The following is a 20,883-nucleotide window of genomic DNA, read 5'->3' on the forward strand; positions in this document are numbered from 1 at the left end:
TTGTGCATTATTGGTAATTACTGCTACCCACAGCTTAGATTACCCTGTGTCCGTTTGTATCCTGAGTGCTATTCAGAGGGAGTCTTAATGAAAGTCACTTCAACAACTACTGTTTGAGTTTTCATTCTTATATGAATTTCACTACTTTCATTAACCCCAAAGTTAAAGCCTGTTTAGTTTTTCTATTAATTGCACTATATTCAAAATCAAAGTCATATACCTTTATGCGTTAGACGTACACGCACGGTCAAATTATAAATCCTATCACAGGGTAACATTTTTTGCGTCACGATAGTCTAGTGTTATAAATTTTCAGACTAAATATTTGCAGTCAGTGCTAAGCGTTATCGTTCTCTCCTAAGTCGCCTGAATCATGTTATTCGAGAACAAGACGGAAAATTATTATTAAGCCGTGTAAGTGGCGTCGGCAGCAGTCGAATATTATTCTGGCTTTTACTGTTTACGTCGTCGTATTTGTCTTACATAAAGAGAAGAATTTAGGCATATTCCTGTTCCAGCTTTACAAAGTTTATGACCATCGTTTCCCTGGATGAGCTAATCTTTTCCTTTCTACTGGGCTGCAGTCCAGATTTTTTTTCAGTAGTTTTTCACCTCTCATTCTATGCCACTGAAATATCTACCAGTATTGGCATTCAGTTGATTCTTTATTAAAAGATGTAGGTTCGGCTCAAAATAAGAGCATACTAAATTTCGAGCCTGGTGTGTGACTGCAATCGCCACACACAGCTCGTCATTCATAACGGGAAGAATACTGACACGTAAGAGAAACTTCGAATGTACGCCATAGCTCTGGCACAGGGCCACTACTATTCACCTTACATAAGGCGTGACAAAACATTTTCTGTTTTATGGCGTTGCAGCAACGAATGCGCAACGTAGCGCGGCAAAGATATAGGTGTATACGTCCCCTTACAAACATCTAAGAGTTTTAGAGGGCAGTGAGTAGACAATATCTTGAATTGGAAGCCATATTCGGAAATGTACCATTTCCGTGCTGCAGCCATTCGTAAACATGTTTACGAGGTAGGTATGCAACACGGTAGTCAAGGTAGTAGGAGTGCTTACGTCGGACCGACCGATGTCGATTGACATTAATCCCAACTCTCTCAACTCGTCTAAGACTCATTCACATGTCTGTGATTGTTAGGGCAACATAACTGAATACTTGTTAGCAGGATACACCGACATGTCCCTTCCGTACGGGAAAGCTCACAGTAGTGGAAGAGTTGCTCATAGCCTTTGTCGAGATCGTTCACCAGAATCTCCAACTCCATGGCGTACACTTTCCACCACAATAACGCAAGGGCTTCAAGAAAGGGTAACTTGCGTGACTCTAGTGCTCCGAGGAGACGCCTCGCACCCGAAATGGAAGAGGGCGTACTGCATCATGTTGAAGAGAATCCGTCAACCAGTACACGAGCTACTGCGCTATCAACGGATGTAAAATAAGTGATGTATTTAGTCCGACAAATAAATTAGTTGTATAAATGATCGCTTTACCAAGATGTTTTCAAATCTGTATGCAGTTACGGCGAAACGTCCGGAAAAACTGTGACATGGTGTGCTGCTGATTCATGAAAGCGCACGACCACATGTATTTTATGTTGTAAAGCAGAAGTTACGGCAACTCAAGAGGGTGACATTCGGGCAACAGTAATGTGGCCCTAATCTCTCCCAATGCGACTGTAAAGCTTTCGGTCTCTTGAAAAAGATCTTGAATGGTCGAGGGTTGTGCTGTAGATTGCTACGAACATCTTCACGCAGCAGGACACTATGTCTTACACAAAGAGGGTGCCTTCAGCCTGTTGCATCGGGGATGACTGCCTCAAGGCTCACGGCAATTTTGGCTGAACGGCATATCGATTCCGCACTGTAGGGCCTAAGAAGGAAAACTTTTTGGTCGTCACTCATATATAAATGACCTTCTGGATGATGTCGGAAATTCCATGAGGCATTTTGAGGATTCTGTTGTATACAGAGAAGTCACGAGGCAAGAAGTATATAGCGAAATGCCACGAAACGATGCTTGGTGCAGGTATTGGTAGTTGACCCTCAAAATAAACTAAGCTTCTGTACATAAAGAGCCAGAAAGTGCCATTGTTGTGTAATTACATGATATCAGCACAATGAGCAGAAGCACTCACACCCATAAATTACCAGGTAGTGTGCGTACGGAGCGATTGAAACAGGGACGACCACATAGTTACAACCGCTGCTAAGGCAGATACCAGGCCCAGATTCATTGGAAGCATTCTCAGAACGCGAAATCCACACGTGAAAGAAATAGCTTTCACAACTCTCGTTCTAAAAACTCTCAAATACTGCACCAGATAATACTGACGGGGGCTATAGAGAACAACAAATGACGAGCAGCCCGTTTCGTTAGAGGTGCCCAGCCAAATACGGTGTCGACACCACAAGTGAGGCGTTGTGCATCACGGCTTCCAAAACTCCGAGGGCGTACTTCCCTTCAAATATCAACCAAATCAAAGCAAAATCAGAGAGATACGAGCTCACACGGAGGCATAAGAACAGACAAACTTCCCGTGGACCATTTCTGACGGAAACTAAAAGCGGGAAGCGACATGATACACAATGTACCCTCCGCCATACGTCGTAAAGTGTTCACGGAGTATAGGTGTGGATAAAAGAAGATCTTCTTTTGGAGCACTTCAGTCCCCTCTGGAATCCCATCTTTCTAGCTTTAATTTTGGTGCCATTTTTATAAAAATGGTTCAAATGGCTCTGAGCACTATGGGACTAAATATTTTAGGTCATCGGTCCCCTATAACTTAGAACTACTTAAACCTAACTAACCTATGGACATCACACAACACCCAGTCATCACGAGGCAGAGAAAATCCATGACCCCACCGGGAATCGAACCCGGGAACCCGGTCGTGCGGTAGCGTTCTCGCTTCCCGCGCCCTGGTTCCCGAGTTCGATTCCCGGCGGGGTCAGGGATTTTCTCTGCCTCGTGATGACTGGGTGCTGTGTGATGTCCTTAGGTTAGTTAGGTTTAAGTAGTTCTAAGTTCTAGGGGACTGATGACCATAGATGTTAAGTCCCATAGTGCTCAGAGCCATTTGAACCATTTTTTGAAAATGTGGACGCTAGAAAATGGAGTGCCAAGTTTAGGTAACGAAACATTCCCGACATTTTCTTCAACATTTCCTACACATTCTTTAGTACTTCCAACGTATTGTTCTGTTTGAGTACAGTAGAGGGGTAACATCAGTGTAGGTTGGCAGAAACAATTGCGCCATGTAGGAGGATAATGGCATTGGACACAGTACGGCAAGAAAATGATTTTCTGTTTTTAGGAGCATTGTTCTGACATTAGTGAATCTCCACTATCTGGAAGAGCTTTGGGGTCAGATGAAGATCGCGTCAACGCATTAATCCACAATAACCAACGTCACTGTGCTCGAGAGCAGGTAAATGTGTTGAAATGTATTCATACCTGCGACATCTGCATACAAATGGGAAGCTTCAAAAATCAGATGTATGTGTACCGCATTCCCTAAGCCAAAATTACAAAAATTAATTGGTGGCCATAAGTGCATATCTGTCTGCTCGTCATCAGTTGGCTCGTGAACAACACTGATCGATCCTATCTTGTATCGTTACTGGTGGCGGGCAGTGATCACTTTATGCTGACATAAGGAAAAGAAAGGACTGCATGATACCAAAAAAGCAGAAACTTCATATCCGAATGAAAACGCGCTCAACATGATTGCTTGTCTCAAAACCACCTAATTTCTGCAGTCGCGGAATCGAAATGTTACCTCAGCAATGGCAGGCTGTAGTAAATAGTGACGGAAAACATACTGTTGTTCACTGAAGTCGCTGATACATGTATCTGTAGTGTACTTACGGTAAAATGCTCTGAACTAAAGCAACATTCCAATGTTTACAATGTGTTACCTGTTAAATTATCGAGTTATTAATTTCGACTACAATGTTCCCTTCCCTTTCATCTTACGTAATGAAATTTTTAGACTGTATTCCTTACATGATTCAGTTAAGCCCAAGTACTACCTATTTCAATTATTTGTATCAGTAATTCATAATCTTCAAATAATAATACGCTAAAACAGGTGCGTTGACATAATTTAACTCTTGGGTAATTACCTGATTTGCAATTCTCAAGGACAATGTAAATGGTTAAGCGAGAGTACCCCTCTTTAGCCTTTCATTATATTTTTTCTCATTTGTTCAGTATTAACTATTTGGTGGCCCTTATTCGTTTGATAGTCACGATTACAGCCAGTAAACTCAGTAGCTCAATTAGGCCACACAACCAACAAGTATGTGTACAGCAAATTATTACAGTAACATAATTGATAATTATCACTTGATATATATATTAATTTTACTTATTTAGTTTAGGACTGTTTAACGGCTACTCACCAAAAACTGGTGATGGCAGTAACAAGACGCGCCTCCAGTTTCACCAGTAAGGAAACGAGCATTTAGAGGAAATCTCGTATCTTCATCAACATCTATAGCTATTTGTGTCTTGAAAATATTCGTAGAACATCGAATTGCTTCGGAAACAAGTACATTTTTCTCAAGCCTACTCGAAATGCACTTCAGGTTGAGGTTCTACTCAGTGCGAAACTGTTCTGTAAAATAAATCAGCTTATAAACTTACACGGAAACAGTGCCAGAACATGTGCGCGGAAAATCCTGACTATGCCAGTCCCGGATACTATACTCTCGGTTTCGCAAATCAACAGATCCACATGTCACTCCCAGTCATACGACAAATATCGATAAAGTATTAAGGTCTTTTATAAATTTTAAACTGACTCTCTGACTAATTAGGTGCGTTACAAAAGACGTTTCTGGCTCACTCTTAAACCGGGAATTGATTTAGTTTTTCTGTTATACGTCACTTCCTTCAACTCTACAAATGATTGGATTATGTGACAAATAACAAGGTGCACCGTTGACGGTCGTCCATATTAATCCTTAGGACCACTTGTATCTGGAAGAAGGGAGGAAGGTTGGGTTCAAAGTACCGTCGACTTAGAGGTCATTAGAGACGGAGCAAAAGCTCGCATTTTATGAAGGATGGGAAAGGGTATCGGCCGCGCCCTTCCAGAGACACCACCCCGGCATTTGCTGAGAGCGATTTAGGGAAGACACAGGAAACCTAAGTCTGGATGGCCGGACGCGGGTTTGTAGCGTCGTCCTCCCGAATGCGAGTGCAGTGTGCCTCTAACTAGAGAAGTCAGTCAGTTCTTCACTGGAGGAAAACAAAAACAGGCTGTCTCCAAGAGGATCATGCAAAATACAACACTTTATGATTCGAAACAACCTTCGGGCTACATTAACGGTGGTCTCATTCACCTTCTTACAAATTACCATAGTTTTTAAGGCGCTACATATAACGATATTTGCTTCAGTGGGAAATGAATGAAAATCACCATTATGTAAAATGCACTGATGTAGACACAAGAATAAGTGGGTGGTTGGAAATGTCTGGAAAAAAAGCAAGAAAATAATGTTGCTTTTGCAAACTACTCACGTTAGGCCTACTTCTCGACGTAGTCTCCTTTGAGGGATATTCCCCTGGTTCAGCTGTCTTTCAACATTTTCGTCCCATCAGAAAAATAGGTTCTCTCGAAGTCTGCAAAATACTCATTGCCTGCAAGTATCACTTCTTTACTTGATGAAAATTTAATTTTTAGTTAGGAAGATGCCACTTGGGGCTTAGTCTGGTGATTAAGTATAAGGAATCACTTCAAAGAAGACCATTTCATTCCCTTTCGACATTGTTACCGCTGATTTGCGATAGTATACAGAAGAGTCGTCAGCAGCACTATTGTTGAAAACAAACTTCCGTATAAAAAAGCGCTCTTTTTAGACCACAAGTGGCCTATCGAGACCATCCGACCGCCGTGACAGCCTCATCTGAGGATGTGGATAGGAGGGGCTTGTGGTCAGTACACCGCTCTCCAGGTCGTTACGATGGTTTTCTTTGAGCGGAGCCGCTACTATTTGGTCGAGTAGCTCGTCAGTTGACATCACGGGGCTGAGTGCACCCCGAAAAATGGCAACAGCGCATGGCAGCCACTCCCAACAGCGCGTAGCTTCGGTGATCATATGGAACCGGTGTATCCACTGCGGCAAGGCCGTCGCCCCAAACTGCCGTATAGTAGCCACAAAGGAAAGTTTGTGTTGCAAGTTCGCCAGATGTCACTACTGTAGGCATACACAGTTCTTCAATGATTAATTGTACGATAATGGGCATATAAGGTGTAAGAGGCATTACAATAATAACAAAATGTTAAATAAAACACGACAAAGTTTTAGACTGTTAAAAAAAAAGGGAAAAAGTTAAGAGACAGTAATTGACATACGCACAAGTGGCGCTATTATACATAATGGCATATATAATAATAAACAGCTTTCCGAGTACACAGAATAATGGTATCCCTGCTACTGATACCCTTGATGAGAACATTTCTCTCCTAGATTGCATGTTTACTCCCGCATTAAAAGATAAATTTCTAAATGACTTTACTCGCTATAATTTATATTTCCTTGTTGATGATTCACCGTCGCAAACATCGCCAGAGTCAACGTTATTTTAAGGAATTTGATGTACATTTTTGGCCTCATATAGATGACACCATTGGTAAATGAGGTGATCCTGGGGAATTTGAGTCCTGGCCTCTTCAGTTGGTAAAATAGCTAAATAAGCCCAGTGAATGGAAACAGACTGCTGCACGAAATCAGTGCTCTCTGTTAGCGCTAACGCCAGAACGCCGCATAGGCGAGAAGTGGTTAGAGGAACGTAACTGCTTTAAGGCCCCTCGTAACCTGCGGCACGCTGTTCCAAGTAAAGAATAATAAAAACCCCTACCAGTGCATGAACAAGATTATCTAGTTGATGAAGTATATTATATAAACAGAGAAGGAACAAGGAGACATTATATTTATGCTCACAATTTAAGAAAACGAAGTAAATATATAAGGCGCTCTATATGAGGTCAAACTACCCCCCCCCCCCCACACCAAATTCTATAAGTCCCTCCAGATCCTTGAGCATCATGCACTCTGCCTCGCCTTCCGTATACGCCTCCCGTCCCCCACGCGGATCCTCTATGATCTCATTCCTTTCCCCCATCTGCTCCTATTCCTCGAACATATCCGCATCCTGTACACCTCCCGCTGCCTTGAACCCCCTCACCCCCTGGTTGCTCCTCTCCTCTCCCATCCCCACCCCCTGCCACGTCTTCACTGTTGTGTCCCACTTACCCTCCATCTCTACACCCTACATCTCCTTTCCCAAGGTGGCTTCCATCAACTCCCCCTCCCAGATGATGCCCTCTCTCCCTCCATTTATCCCTCCTATCAACTCTGATCCTCACTCCCCCTCGTTTCCTCTGTCCTTTTCCTGGGCGCCCTCTACCCCCCTTCCATCCTCTTTCTTCCCCACCTCAACTCTCTTTGCCCACTTCTCTCCCCCAAGTCCTTTTTATATTTCCCTCCTCTGCCTCCTCTCATTCCCTCTCGCGTCTGCCCTTCTCCCCCTTTATTAGTCCTCTCCCTCCTTGGTTCCCCCCCCTTTTTCGTTATTTTTCCTTCCTCCCTCCTTGTTCTTCCCCCTCCTCCAGGTCCCCCCCCCTCCCATCTGCCTTTGGCTCGGGAGTGTCATCTTTGTGCCGCCACTTTCGTGCAGTGTTCTACAGTGAGTGTTCCGTGTTGTGTTTTTTGGGAAGTGTTGCGAACGGCCATCTCTTGCAAACAGAAACCAGACTGTCGCCGTGTTTTTTAATTGTGTGTGTACTATGTTACTTGTCTGATTCCTGTGTTTCTTATTAACGTTGCCAACCCCTTTTGCTTTCTGTTTTAAATTTCCGCATTTTTCCGCCATTTTCCACTTGACGTCAGCGTTTTACCGCCTGTTTTTCTTGTTTCTTTTCTACTTCCGTTCTTTAAAATAGAGGTCTGTAGGCTGTAGAGCAGCGTACTAAGTTGCTGCCAGCCTGCCCCCTTCGGGGGGAATTGAAAATCAATAAAGGAAAAAAGAAGGTCAAACTATTAGTCAAACTATTAGCCAGATACATGAAATGGATGCGTTCAGTTGCAAACAGAACATATTCAAACAAAACAAAGCATGTATTGAGTACGAAATCGGTATGCCAATTAATCTTTTTTTTTTTTACATTATAGATTTTGAAATTCTTTTAGCAGATGAAGAGCACAGCCTTATTATACTCTTTGAAGAATAAGCATACTATTCTCAACGTTCGCTATAGAGTAATCAGTTTCAGATACACGCGTTTGACCGATATAATGTTTGTCACAGTTACTGTAATCAATCCTGTATACTCCAGAGCCATCACGTTGTCATACTCCCTTTTCAGTTTTGTTTTTCTCGCTGGTTTAGGGCGTTCTTAACCTGAAAGCCGCATTTGATATCAGATTTCCTAACCCATTTTTATATTTGCAGGGACATTCTGCCGTTACATTCCATAGGAATGGTTTTCGTTCTTTCTTACTTGTTCTATTTTCTGTATGTGTGTGTGCCTGCTGTTCGTTATACGCTTCTTTTGACTTCTGTAAGGGAGCGTGACATTTTTTACAGAAAAGCCGTTAGCTATCGCAGTCAGCTTCAAAACGCTAAGTTCTTTACGTATTTCGCTTTCGGCCAAAGGTAGACGAAGGAACCGGTGAATCATGGAGGTGTATAAGGCCTTTTTGTGTCGGGGGGATGGCATGAACTGGCATTGATGATACTATCTGTCCCAGCAGGCTTTCTGAAAATCTAAAAATTATATTTGCTGTCAAATTTCTTTATGTGGACAGCTGTTAATGATAGATGTGATATCCACATGTTTCACTGATCACTGTTCCGTAGCTGTAACTGTAAATCATGTGCAAAAAGTAAACCTGTGTCGCCTGCCGTGGATGTTGGACACCTCCTTCTTAAAGGATCCTTCTCTCGGGATTATCGTTAGAGAGGCTTTGGCCCGTAGCTTTCATTTGCAGGATTGTTGTCTTTCTCTTATGGATTGGTGGCCACGGTACGCCAGACCTTTGCTCCGGAAAGCGTTAATGCTTTATGGCGCTCATGGCAAAGGATCGCAGTCGGACCCTGGAATTTTATTTTTCCGTCTTGCGACAACTTTATGACGGTGCCAGACAAGCTTCCCTACGGATTGTATATGCCCACCATGTTAAGGTGAAGCTTTTCAGTCGAAGAGGCTACAAATGGAAGGACTCACAGTGCGATCGAATTCCCGCTCCTACCTATGGGCTGAACTGATCTTATATCACCTTATCCGGTTGAAAACGTGTCGAAAACTAGCTTGTACCACATCCCTCACTCACACCAATGGTCATGTACTGATGTCTCAACGTGACATTCCAGTGCGATCTGTAATTATTTTACCGACCTTTATGGTATCCCTGCTACTGATACCCTTGATGAGAACATTTCTCTCCTAGATTGCATGTTTACTCCCGCATTAAAAGATAAATTTCTAAATGACTTTACTCGCTATAATTTATATTTCCTTGTTGATGATTCACCGTCGCAAACATCGCCAGAGTCAACGTTATTTTAAGGAATTTGATGTACATTTTTGGCCTCATATAGATGACACCATTGGTAAATGAGGTGATCCTGGGGAATTTGAGTCCTGGCCTCTTCAGTTGGTAAAATAGCTAAATAATTTCGAAGACAACTTGACCACCAGACAAATTCCGCCCTATCACTCTACTTAATTTCGATACAAAACTGTCGCTCGGGCTGTTAATAGCCTTTTGTCGAACTGCTAGAGAAAATTCTTGCTGTTCACCAAAGCTGTGCGCCTGGGCTCACGATTCAGACTTCTGTACTCGAATGCCGGGACGTCGTCTCGGTGGCTGCAGTGTTTTCTATTGATTTTAATAAGACATTTGACCGGATCGTTTACGGTTTCTTGATGCAGGTGTTTAAGGCGATCGATTTCAAACTAACTGCGAGTCATGTATTATGCAATTTTTTTTTACTGATATTCACGTATCTGTCGTAGTGTGGACGATTTACTCCCTAGATCACCATCCAACGAGCTTGTCGCGGGGTAGCCACCTCTCCATGTCTCTTCTTGTCTTGTCCTTAGAACCCCTGCTTCGCCGTATGGTTGATCAGTTATGTGCCTGGAAGGCATTAGGAGACACCTCGGTATGAGCGTATGCGGATGATGTTATGGTAGTGCTTTGTTATATCAATGGCATATCCTAGCTCAAGGATATATTGGATTCCTTTTGCTCTCAGTTGGCGGGAGGTGACAAACGAGTTGAAGAGCCATTCCCTCAGTCTTTTTGACAAACTGCGGATCTTGTATTCCTATATTTTCAGCAAAGTATATTGTGTTGCACAAATATTTCCGCTCACTGCGATGATGGCGCGCAAATTGATGCAATTGTCTAGTTGTTTCCCATAGAAGGTCATATTTCTCGACTTCGGTATGAAGTGGTTACGAGGCTCCGACCCCTTGGAGGGTTGGATCTTCCCAATATCAAACAGAAGGCTTCACTACTGTTTATAAGACGTACTGAATTACCGTGTACTCGAGCAGCTCATTCTATTACATTATTCTATTACATCTCGCTTATTTACGTGTCTTCGACCGACCAGTCTGCCGATGTAGGCCTGATAAATTCTAAATAGAGGCATGCACGACAATTTTAGGTTATAATAAGCTTTCTGGGAGCCGACATTTTATCAGACACGCCTTACCACAACATCTTTGCTTTCTCGATGTGGAGTACAATCATCCATCTCCCCAGTTGAAATGGCCGCGCCGCTGGTATCTTGGAAAACGTTGTGGTGTCATGTTAGTTTTCCTATCCTCCAGATGGATGTGCCCTCATCGTGGAAAATGGTCATTCACAATCTAAAATCCAAACCAATGAAAGCCTCCATCGCATTGGCCTTAATCCGACTGGGCTTTGCGACACATGCCATCAACCTGATACGTTACCACACAGGCTTGTCTGTTGTGGGCGAGAGCACTGGCACCAGATTCGCTGACAGCTGGCTTTCCTTACCCGATCGGCTGAACAGGTTTTCTCAGTTGAATTTCTCATGTGTCCGGACTTTTCTGTTTTCCCTCGGACGAAGACTAATTCGATTGTATAGCTCCTCGGACGCTACGCCCACTATGTCTCGGGTGTGACAACGACCCAGACCTCCCTGTTTTTCGACAATAGGTGGTGAATGCTCATTGGACGTGGCAGAGACTTCCAAGTTATCCTGCTTTATTTGCTGCCTCTCTATAGTCGTCAGGGAACTGTGTAGCTTCACTTTTTTTCCTTATTTTGCGTGCTTCTCACGTGTTCTTCCTAGAGAAAAGCATGTTTTCTTATGATGAGCCACAGAATTGTGGAATCTGTCTCTCAAGTTTTCATAAAAAACAACGAAATCAAATATATTATAAAAGATAATAAGTACTGGTAAAAATAACATAAAAAAGAATAAAAGGGATCAGCCTATTTCCGTGTCCATATTAGGGAGCAGCACAGTCACAAGCGGGGTTTCGACCCCTGCCCATCTTGTCTCCTCCCAGCCTGAAGCTGACTGTGTGCTTCAGACTGCATATATACATCATACATGTTGGAACAATATAGCTTCATTTGAATATACTAATTAACGATGTGACTCTACACAAAATTCAGAAGTGTAAACTGCAATTAATGTGTATCGAAATACGTATGTTGGCTGTAGAGGTAAATAAGCCGAATAAATGGGATAATAGTTAATTTGCAAGGGGTAAGGAAAGGAAGATCGTTTTTGGTTTGTATAGAAAGAAGAATACAGAACAAGCCTCGAGAATTGACTACGTTTAGAGAATTAAAATCCTTGTTCTCGTACTGAAAGAAAGAGAGTCATTACGCTGTCGAACGGAGTAAAGGAAGGTAATATTATGCTTGATGTAGTATACTTTCTAAGTCTGGAGTGCAAACGAAATTGCTGAAAGAAACGAAAAATGTCTATTACATATGACCACGTTATCAGAGTGTAGCTGTAGAGTAATGTAGCTGGCAAATTTACCAATGAACGATACATTAGTTCTAACCGTATTCCTCACCTCATTGTAATCATTTCGTCAGTGTCTTTATAGTTTAGCAGAGAGTGGGACTTGCTGGACCGCTAATCTTAGTACAACAGAAATACACAGAAAAAATGCTGTTTCGTATAGACACGTTCCACCTATATACATAGGTGTGGTTTCTTGGAAGACGCTAATGTACAAGATGAAATATGTTTCTGTTTACTAAACGTTGATTTACCTTTTTTTTTTTTTGAGACGTACAGCACGTGAGTTGTATCTCATTGATGTGATACCAGTCAGCCAAATACAGGCCATAGTAAACTAAGTACTGAATAAGAGAGTGTGTGTAGTTCCACGTCCTTTGATAGTTTATGGTTAGGAGGGAAATAGGCCGACGTCTTCTTCATTATGGTTCAAATGGCTCTGAGCACTATGGGACTTAACTTCTGAGGTCATCAGTCCCCTAGAACGTAGAACTACTTAAACCTAACTAACCTAAGGACATCACACACATCCATGCCCGAGGCAGGATTGAAACCTGTGACCGTAGCGGTCGCGCGGTTCCAGACTGTAGCGCTTGGCCACCCCGGCCGGCTTCCTCATTATGTACTGCAACTTATTCCACTTTAATTAAGGTACCATTTGTAGTCATTTTCATTATCATCATCATCCATTTAACAGAGGATACTGTATAAAGGCCTGTTCTAGACTTCTCTGAACATTATCGTGTTCATCTTCCGGGATCCATATTGTTGATGCTTGTTTTTTACTGACTAACTTTCGATTATGTAGTCTTCTCAACCACTTCCTGGTTCTTGGAATCGAGTAAACGACATCCAGTGCCCACCATCTGTTCGCTTCGTTGCATTACCCTCATATTTCAATTTCCTTTTAGTTGTAGCCGTAACAACTGCCTGCAGTCCTATATTAGCTAGTAATTCGTATCATTCATCTCTATTTGTGAATACGTTTTGCATTGAAAGCTCATCTCAGGCTGTCGTGTTGTCATGTACCGTCCGTTCAAATATCGTGTTCAGGTGCCCTAAACACAAAAACTGTCAATCGCTTCAATGATTTCACGAATAGTTTCTGCTATTATCTTTGCTGTATGACGAGTCGAAGTATACGATAACAAGATAATTGAAGAAAAAACGTCCCAATAAACATGACTCCCCGTATGAAGCATTTGCAAGTCACTATATAATGCATAGTTACGAGGAGCTGCAGCCTTCAGCTCCACTTGACCTCACATTTCAGTGCAATACTGCACTTGTCTCTGGAGTCATTTACGAATCCCTTCAAACAACACGGCAACATCTGCTAAATTTTGCGAAGACTATACAACCTATTGCTCATGTTCTACAATTGTATCAGTATGAGATAACGATGACGATTAATGCTGAAACAACAGATTTTCTGTTAGACCGGTTTTTCACAGGGTCAATTTAACCTGACTGTTGCAACCGCTCATGTCTACCGCTTTCGGAATTAACCGATATTTTGTTTTAATCCGTATTATTTCCTATGGTATAACGAAGTCTGAAACATTTTGACTCACTCAGCTTCAAGAGCACTAATTACCCAAAACCGGTAAATAAATTAAATTTCTTTTATGCAACTGGTGACCTATTATTTTGCTATAGAAGACTGCTTTTATTGAGGATGGATAAAATACTAAACAATCTAACGGGCCGCGCCACATGTTAACCGTAAGGTATTGTCTCAGCAATGCTGAACCAATTCTTACACCTCGTCTTTATTGCTAGTTTCTGTCAGAACCTTTGTTAAAATAGCACTGTTGGATTGTTCTATTTTCTATTGTAATACAATATTTCAAATCAATGTAAATTTTAGGAATAAAAATTACTAAGTTCTAAAGAAAGTTTATTTAAAAAAGTGTCAGCACTGCGGCTATGGCAAATTCATGTTTCGGTTTTATTACCAGGCTATTAGTAAGAAACACAGAAACACCTCTCGAACTGAGGCCAAACGAGTACCGAAAAATGCCGATTATTCGGAACTAAAATATCCGTATCAGTTTTAGCAAGTCGGTTTCTTCCATCCCTATTGCGACAGCTGTACGCTCTCCCATCCCTATTGAGACAGCTGTGCAATACGTTTTGGGATAACTTAAGAAAGAAAAATCCGAAGGTTTGAGGTTGCGTGATGTAGGCGCCCGAAGTATGGGCCCTGCTCGACATCCATATCTTCGAAAATATTGGCCCGATGTATGTCATCTTCTATCGGCTGCGAAATGTCATCGTTTCCCCACTCACTTACCGTGCAATTCTAGATCTGTTGGATGGCGGTATAGTCGAATAATTTACATTTCAAATACTATATTTGTATGTACAAGGACAGTGCCGTGCGGGGTAGCCACGCGGTCTAAAACGTCTTGTCTCGGTCCGCCCAGCTCCCCCCGTAGGAGGTTCGAGTCCTCCCTCGGACGTGGGTGTGTGTGTCCTCCTTCTGCCCAGGGATCATTTGTGGGCCCGTGTTTACTGGAATATTTAGTTCCTATTGTCGAATACTGTCACCAGCGTCTATTTTCGTTGATAAACATGGTGCATCTTAATAATTTAATATTGTTTCAACTTTTTTGCAGGCCAGTTAATTTATTAAAATGTCTAACGACGATAAAGCATTTTTTCTCCTAAAGCAAGAGTAAAACTAAACCATACTGACATTGCAGTGAATTTCGCAGCAGTCGTTCACCGAATTTCACACGATCGGACTGCGTGGTAGGACATGGAATTAAACTTGGAACTCTGTGCTGTCTCAGTGAACAGAGGTCGATCGCGATGCTGAATATTCATTGCTTCCTATGTTGACAAAAGTGAAAGTAAATGGAGCGTATCAGGCAGTTTTGCCTCCAGATTTCCAGGGGAATAATTCGACTGGCAGAGTGCGAGGCAAAGTAACTGGTACCAGGGTTCGCGTTTGCACCCGCAGCAGAACTGCAGGGGCAGGTGCGGGGATTAGTAGCGCTCTGTATCTGAATATCTCCGCAGCTGGCCAGAAGGGTATTACACCTATTATGGGCCGTTGCCACGGCGGAGACACTGCGCTCCGTTCGCCGGGTGCAGTAACGCTGAATTCCGCTGATGCTGCGGTTCCGAAGCGGTCGACTGCTTGCAGGGACCGTCTGCTCGGCTGCACGCCGAGTATTCCCTTTGTCTGCCCCGTACACAGCGGGGCTATTGTAAACAGGTGCGCCTGCTGTTGTACTGATCCCACTATAAATTCCGTGCTGTTCGCATCGTGAGAACCCTCTATACGTTTATCATCTATAAATACGAAAATGATTATCTACAATCTGCATCAGTGTTGGGTGTATGCTCAGGGTATCCGGAAAAAAAGTTTCCAATATTTACAGAGGATGTAGTTTGCGTCAAGGTAAGAAAAATGTTTCGATAAGAACTGGTCTGTACGAGAAGCATAACTTGCACCCCAAGCACTTTGGCATAAGACAAATGAGGAAACAGCGTATATACTGTACATTTATACAGCAACACGTGTTTGGTATCAGACGTGCACCCCACAGAAGAACACGTACTGTATTCCACAGCATACTACAGTGTGTAATATATTGGTCAGGTATTTTAGTTTCAGGTGGTGTACCCGTAGCCTCTATATGGCCCAATGTTTGTTTTGACACAGCAGTACATTACTGTAAATTGTTTCCACGTGTGTCACTGGACGTACAGCGTGGGCCTTGACTTATAGCTCGCAGTGGATTCCTACTATTCTACACAGGCTGATCTGGTCTTCAGCTACGGGCAAGCAGATGGAAGCAGCCTACGGGCATATAACCTGTATGTTGACAAATATCCACAACGCAATCCAACATCTGTAAAGACATTTAGAACACTTTTCCAACGGCTTTCGGAAACGGGATGCTTTGCACCACGAACACTTGATCGTGGCAGTTCCGAACAACTCCCACGCCTGATACTGAGCAATGTTTATTAATATATCTGGAGGACAACCCTGGAAAGAGTGTTAAAAAACAGTGTAGCGGTAGATGCTGCTACTGTAAGTCTGTTGCCTCGACAGTCCTCTATGAACAACTGCTCTATGACTACCATGTGAAGCGAATACAAGCTCTGCTGCGACACAATTGGCGCAACATATCGCAATTCCGCCTGCGGTTTCTCCACACGTATGCTCGCGATCTGCAGTTCTCAGCGAAGGTCTTGTTTTCTGATGAATCAGGCTTCATTGGAGAAAGTAACGTAATACGCACATACAAGCCGACGCCAACCCGCTTCCATTTGAAGAGAGACGACACCAGTACACATTTACCGTCAGTTTTTGGGCAGGCGTACATTCGGACCACACGTTCTACAGAACACTCGGAATGTTGCTAGGTACCATCAATTTCTTCGGAACCAATTACCTGCATTGTTGGAAAATATGCCATTACATGAACAACTGCAAATGTGGTACATGCATGATGGGCCACCGACCCATTTTCAGCGACGGTTGAAATGCCGCCTGTCCTTCAAGGGTGACAGATTGGTCGGGGAGGGCAAATACTTTGACTTGCCCATTCTCTTGACATTAATCCTGTAGCGTTTTGGTTTTGGTGACATGTAAAGACCTTCGTTATGTAGTCCTTGTAAATAACGTGGACAGACTATGAGAACGCAGGTTCAATGCCTGCGACGGAATCCGGAAATAACCAAGAGTGTCCAACAAATTCGTGATGGATGGTAGACGGCTACATAGTAATAGTTGGCGGTTACATCGAGCACATGATGTGAAGAATAGTGCACAGACGAGATCATTGACATTGTCGTAGAAGACAACTGGTTTATCCCCGATGTTTATAGGATTTTTTTCTTCTCTTGCCGCGTACTAAATCCACTGTAAGCAATGGAAACTTTTTTTCCGGATACCTTGTATAGATGTAGTACCTGTTACGGCTATTTACCTAATCATAATGATACGTAGAAAAATAAGAATGAGTCTTTACAACTCATCCCCTCGATTTCTCTTCGTCTTTTCACAGTTAACCTATCACGATTATAATTATCATCATCACCCATTCGATATTCACTGCCGGGTAAACGCGCAGTCCTGATTATTCCAAGCACTGAGGTCTTCTGCATTTTCTAAACACGAATGAAAATAGTTTAATAATTGGCTCAAATCAAATTGCTCTGAGCACTATGGGACTTACCATCTTAGGTCATCAGTCTCCTAGAACTTAGAACTACTTAAACCTAACTAACCTAAGGACATCACACACATCCATGCCCGAGGCAGGATTCGAACCTGCGACCATAGCAGTCCCGCGGTTCCGGATGCAGCGCCTAGAACCGCACGGCCACCGCGGCCGGCGTTTAATAATTGGTCCAACCACATGAAGAAGAACTAATGTGCATGTATTTAAAAAGTCACTAAAATTATCGAATAATACAGAAACACTACTTAAAGAACTCCAATTTAGAATTAATTGCAGCAAGAGGAACAGGTGCTCTTTTAGGGCATAATACTAATGCCTCAATACTCTTCTGAGTTCAGCATTACATAAAGGACTGTAGACTCACTTTTTCGCACAAGAAGAAGCAAAGACAAGGAGATGTAAACAGTGCCGTTGGCAACATCGTCGTACTCCCACAGTCATCTGACAGTGTGGGTGGTTGTCGACAGTGAAGAACATGAACGAGTCCATATAAAAAGCGCACATATATTTCATGTTATGTTAGTTTGTGCAAACCTTAGAGAACTGTACGTTAGATATGACTGACTGGGGTAGTGCATTTGTAGACACTGGGATCTCAGAGCCAGGAGAATGCTGGCTCATCCCCTGCCTGGCCACTCTGAATCCAGTTTTCCATGGTTTTCCTAAACCTCTTAAGCCTAATGCCGGCATGGTTCCTTCAGTGATGTCACGGTCATCCGCGAGTACTGTCCTCATTTTACATGTTGCCCCATCTTTTCCCATATGTTTCCATATATGACTTACGTTTTCCTCGTATGAAATTGAGAATTGACATATGTTTGCAAAGTGACCCTTGGACGAATCCAGCCTGATTATTGGTCAGTTTGTAATCTTTTGTTGCGTCTCTTAGTAAGTAACAGCATGTGTTACTACTTTGCGTGGTGAGCAACCTTCAGTTTGGAATTGTTTCATATTAAAAGTACGTATAATTGCTGTAATTCTAACGTTCTAATACATCCTGACTGTCTCATTTCCGTCTAAGTCATATGGGGAGTTATGTTCTGAAAACGTTATACAGTTGACCGAAAGAACTCAAGGAAAATTTTCCTTCTCTGTTAATTTTCTTTGCTACCCATCCTGAAATGAAGACTTAGGTTTAAATCAAGCAAAGGGTACATACTGTATGTTGAAGTGGATGAAGCATAACAGACCACTGGCAAGACGTGGACGAAATTACAGAATATGCCATTGAACTACCAATGCATAAAGATGTAACAACTATTGACAATATCATTGAAATGTGTAATAATAGCCCCTTAGAGGCAGTTCGTTGATTCAGTGTACACAGATGAGCCAGAACATCATGGATACTGCCCAGAACGAGAAAGAATACGACCCTGTGGCGCTACGGGCTGGTGTAGAGGTATGTAAAATGAACAAGGGAAGCTGGACGGTGAATGGAGAAATCCACTGACATGAACGACCTTGACAAGAAAGAGATTGCAATGGCCTGGAGTCTCGGAAACGACGAAGGTAGTCTGCTGTTCCCGTGTTTCAGTATTTAGCGTCGATGGAAAGTGGTTGTATGATTATGATAGCTCTTAAAATGCACTGGGTACTCGACCAAAATTGAAATGGTGTAAATGACCTTTAATCAATTGATGACCTGATATCGATGTGTTGCCGTCAATAAAGTGAAGTATGTTACTTAAGAAAGATTAATTACACTTGAGGAATTCTGAGATGAACCAGTATCTAGAAAATTAACACTCTACTGCATTCAGTATCGTTACCAAAGAGTACAGTACCAATGTTGGTGATTATTAAGAATAATAAGAATGCTCCCTGAAATGCTGTCAGTTATGCGAATTACTGTGGCACGGCAAATCATGTAACTCGCGTAATTGTGTAAAGAAATTAGCCCTAAACACTGTACGACAGCTGCATTATTCGAATACCACGTGGACTGAGATCCTCGGCCAATCCGAACGGTACACATTTATGACAGATTTGTGCACACGCCATATAGCCCGTTCAGACCTGAATTTTTTTTTGGAGGAAAGAAAGTTTTTCTTTACATGATGACGCTCTTAGGCGATTTTTTAAATGTTTTTAGAGCCAAGACTTATACAAAAATATGTACCCCTTTTCAAAACAAATTTTGTACACTTGGCATCATTTTATGAACTAAAATAACTAATTACGAAATGTTCTCTTTTGTAATAGAGTACCAATCGCATCAATATATTCTGGTTATCAGGAGCTGCTGCGCAGTGCTGCACTAACCTGCTGATATTGTCATTGTGTTGTCCGAAAATTGGCAACACTTCACATGTTGAAAACGTTGAACATCCACAAATGTGAACCTCAGCTTTCCATTGGGAAAAAAATACTTCTGTTGCAGCTAAGATACAGGTAAAGTTAAGATACACAGTTGTAGTCAGACTGTCTGAAAGGGGTAATGCAAGTTTTCAAATCTTTGTACGTCTGTGGACTATTTATTCATCACATAAGAAATTAGAGTCTGCAGAATTGAATAAATGAGAGCAAGTGCGACTACTGTTTTAAAATTGATTAAAAGTGCAGCTAGGGATGTGGTGCAAACTGTGCATTCACATGTCAGTATTGTTGAACTGACGATATTGCTGTACCTCCACAAATTATGCTGTACAACTGGAACAACATTTTATTCACGGAGACAACAATTCTGAACTTAATTAAGAGCCTCATCTTATTTAACATTTAGTTTATGTATCCCTTGTACCTTATTTTATCTTAAGTCTTCCAAAGATCTTTTAAATTCCAATAATGTATCGCCTAGTTTTACCCTCTTTACTTTTTCTTCCTCTATCGTGTCATCAGGTAAATCCTCCACCTCGTAGAGGCTTTCAATGTAGTCTTTCCACCTCTCCACTGTCTCCTCGGCCTTTAGCAGTGGAATTCCTATTGCGCTCTCAGTTACTGCACTTTCTTTTAATTTCGCCGAATATTGTTTTGACTTTCTTATGTGCTGAGTCAGTCTTTCCAACAATTATTTCTTTTCAGTCTTCACATTTTGTTTATCTTACATCCTCCTTTCATGGCAGTGTCCATTACGTTCAAATGCTCTTCCTAGTACTATGCTGTCTATGCAAAATTACCATGTTATCAGCACATTCCAGAGCATTGTATTTCTTTTCCCTCAACTTCATTTTATCTTTCTAAGTTTTCTTACTTGTTGAATAACATCGTGGATGACCTACAAGACTCCCTCACTCTCCTCTCTGCCACAGCTGGCTCGTCGTGCCATTCGACTCTTATAACTTCTTGCCCGCATCTCGTGGTCGTGCGGTAGCGTTCTCGCTTCCCGCGCCCGGGTTCCCGGGTTCGATTCCCGGCGGGGTCAGGGATTTTCTCTGCCTCGTGATGGCTGGGTATTGTGTGCTGTCCTTAGGTTAGTTAGGTTTAAGTAGTTCTAAGTTCTAGGGGACTGATTACCATAGCTCTTAAGTCCCATAGTGCTCAGAGCCATTTGAACCATTTATAACTTCCGTGTATTTTCTGTACAAATTGTAAATAACCTTTCGCTACCTGTATATTATTAGTGCTTCATTCAGAAATTCAAAGAGTGAATGCCATTCAGCATCGTCAAAA

This window comes from Schistocerca piceifrons, chromosome 7 (genome assembly GCF_021461385.2).
Source record: "Schistocerca piceifrons isolate TAMUIC-IGC-003096 chromosome 7, iqSchPice1.1, whole genome shotgun sequence".
NCBI classification, from domain to species: Eukaryota; Metazoa; Arthropoda; class Insecta; order Orthoptera; family Acrididae; genus Schistocerca; species Schistocerca piceifrons.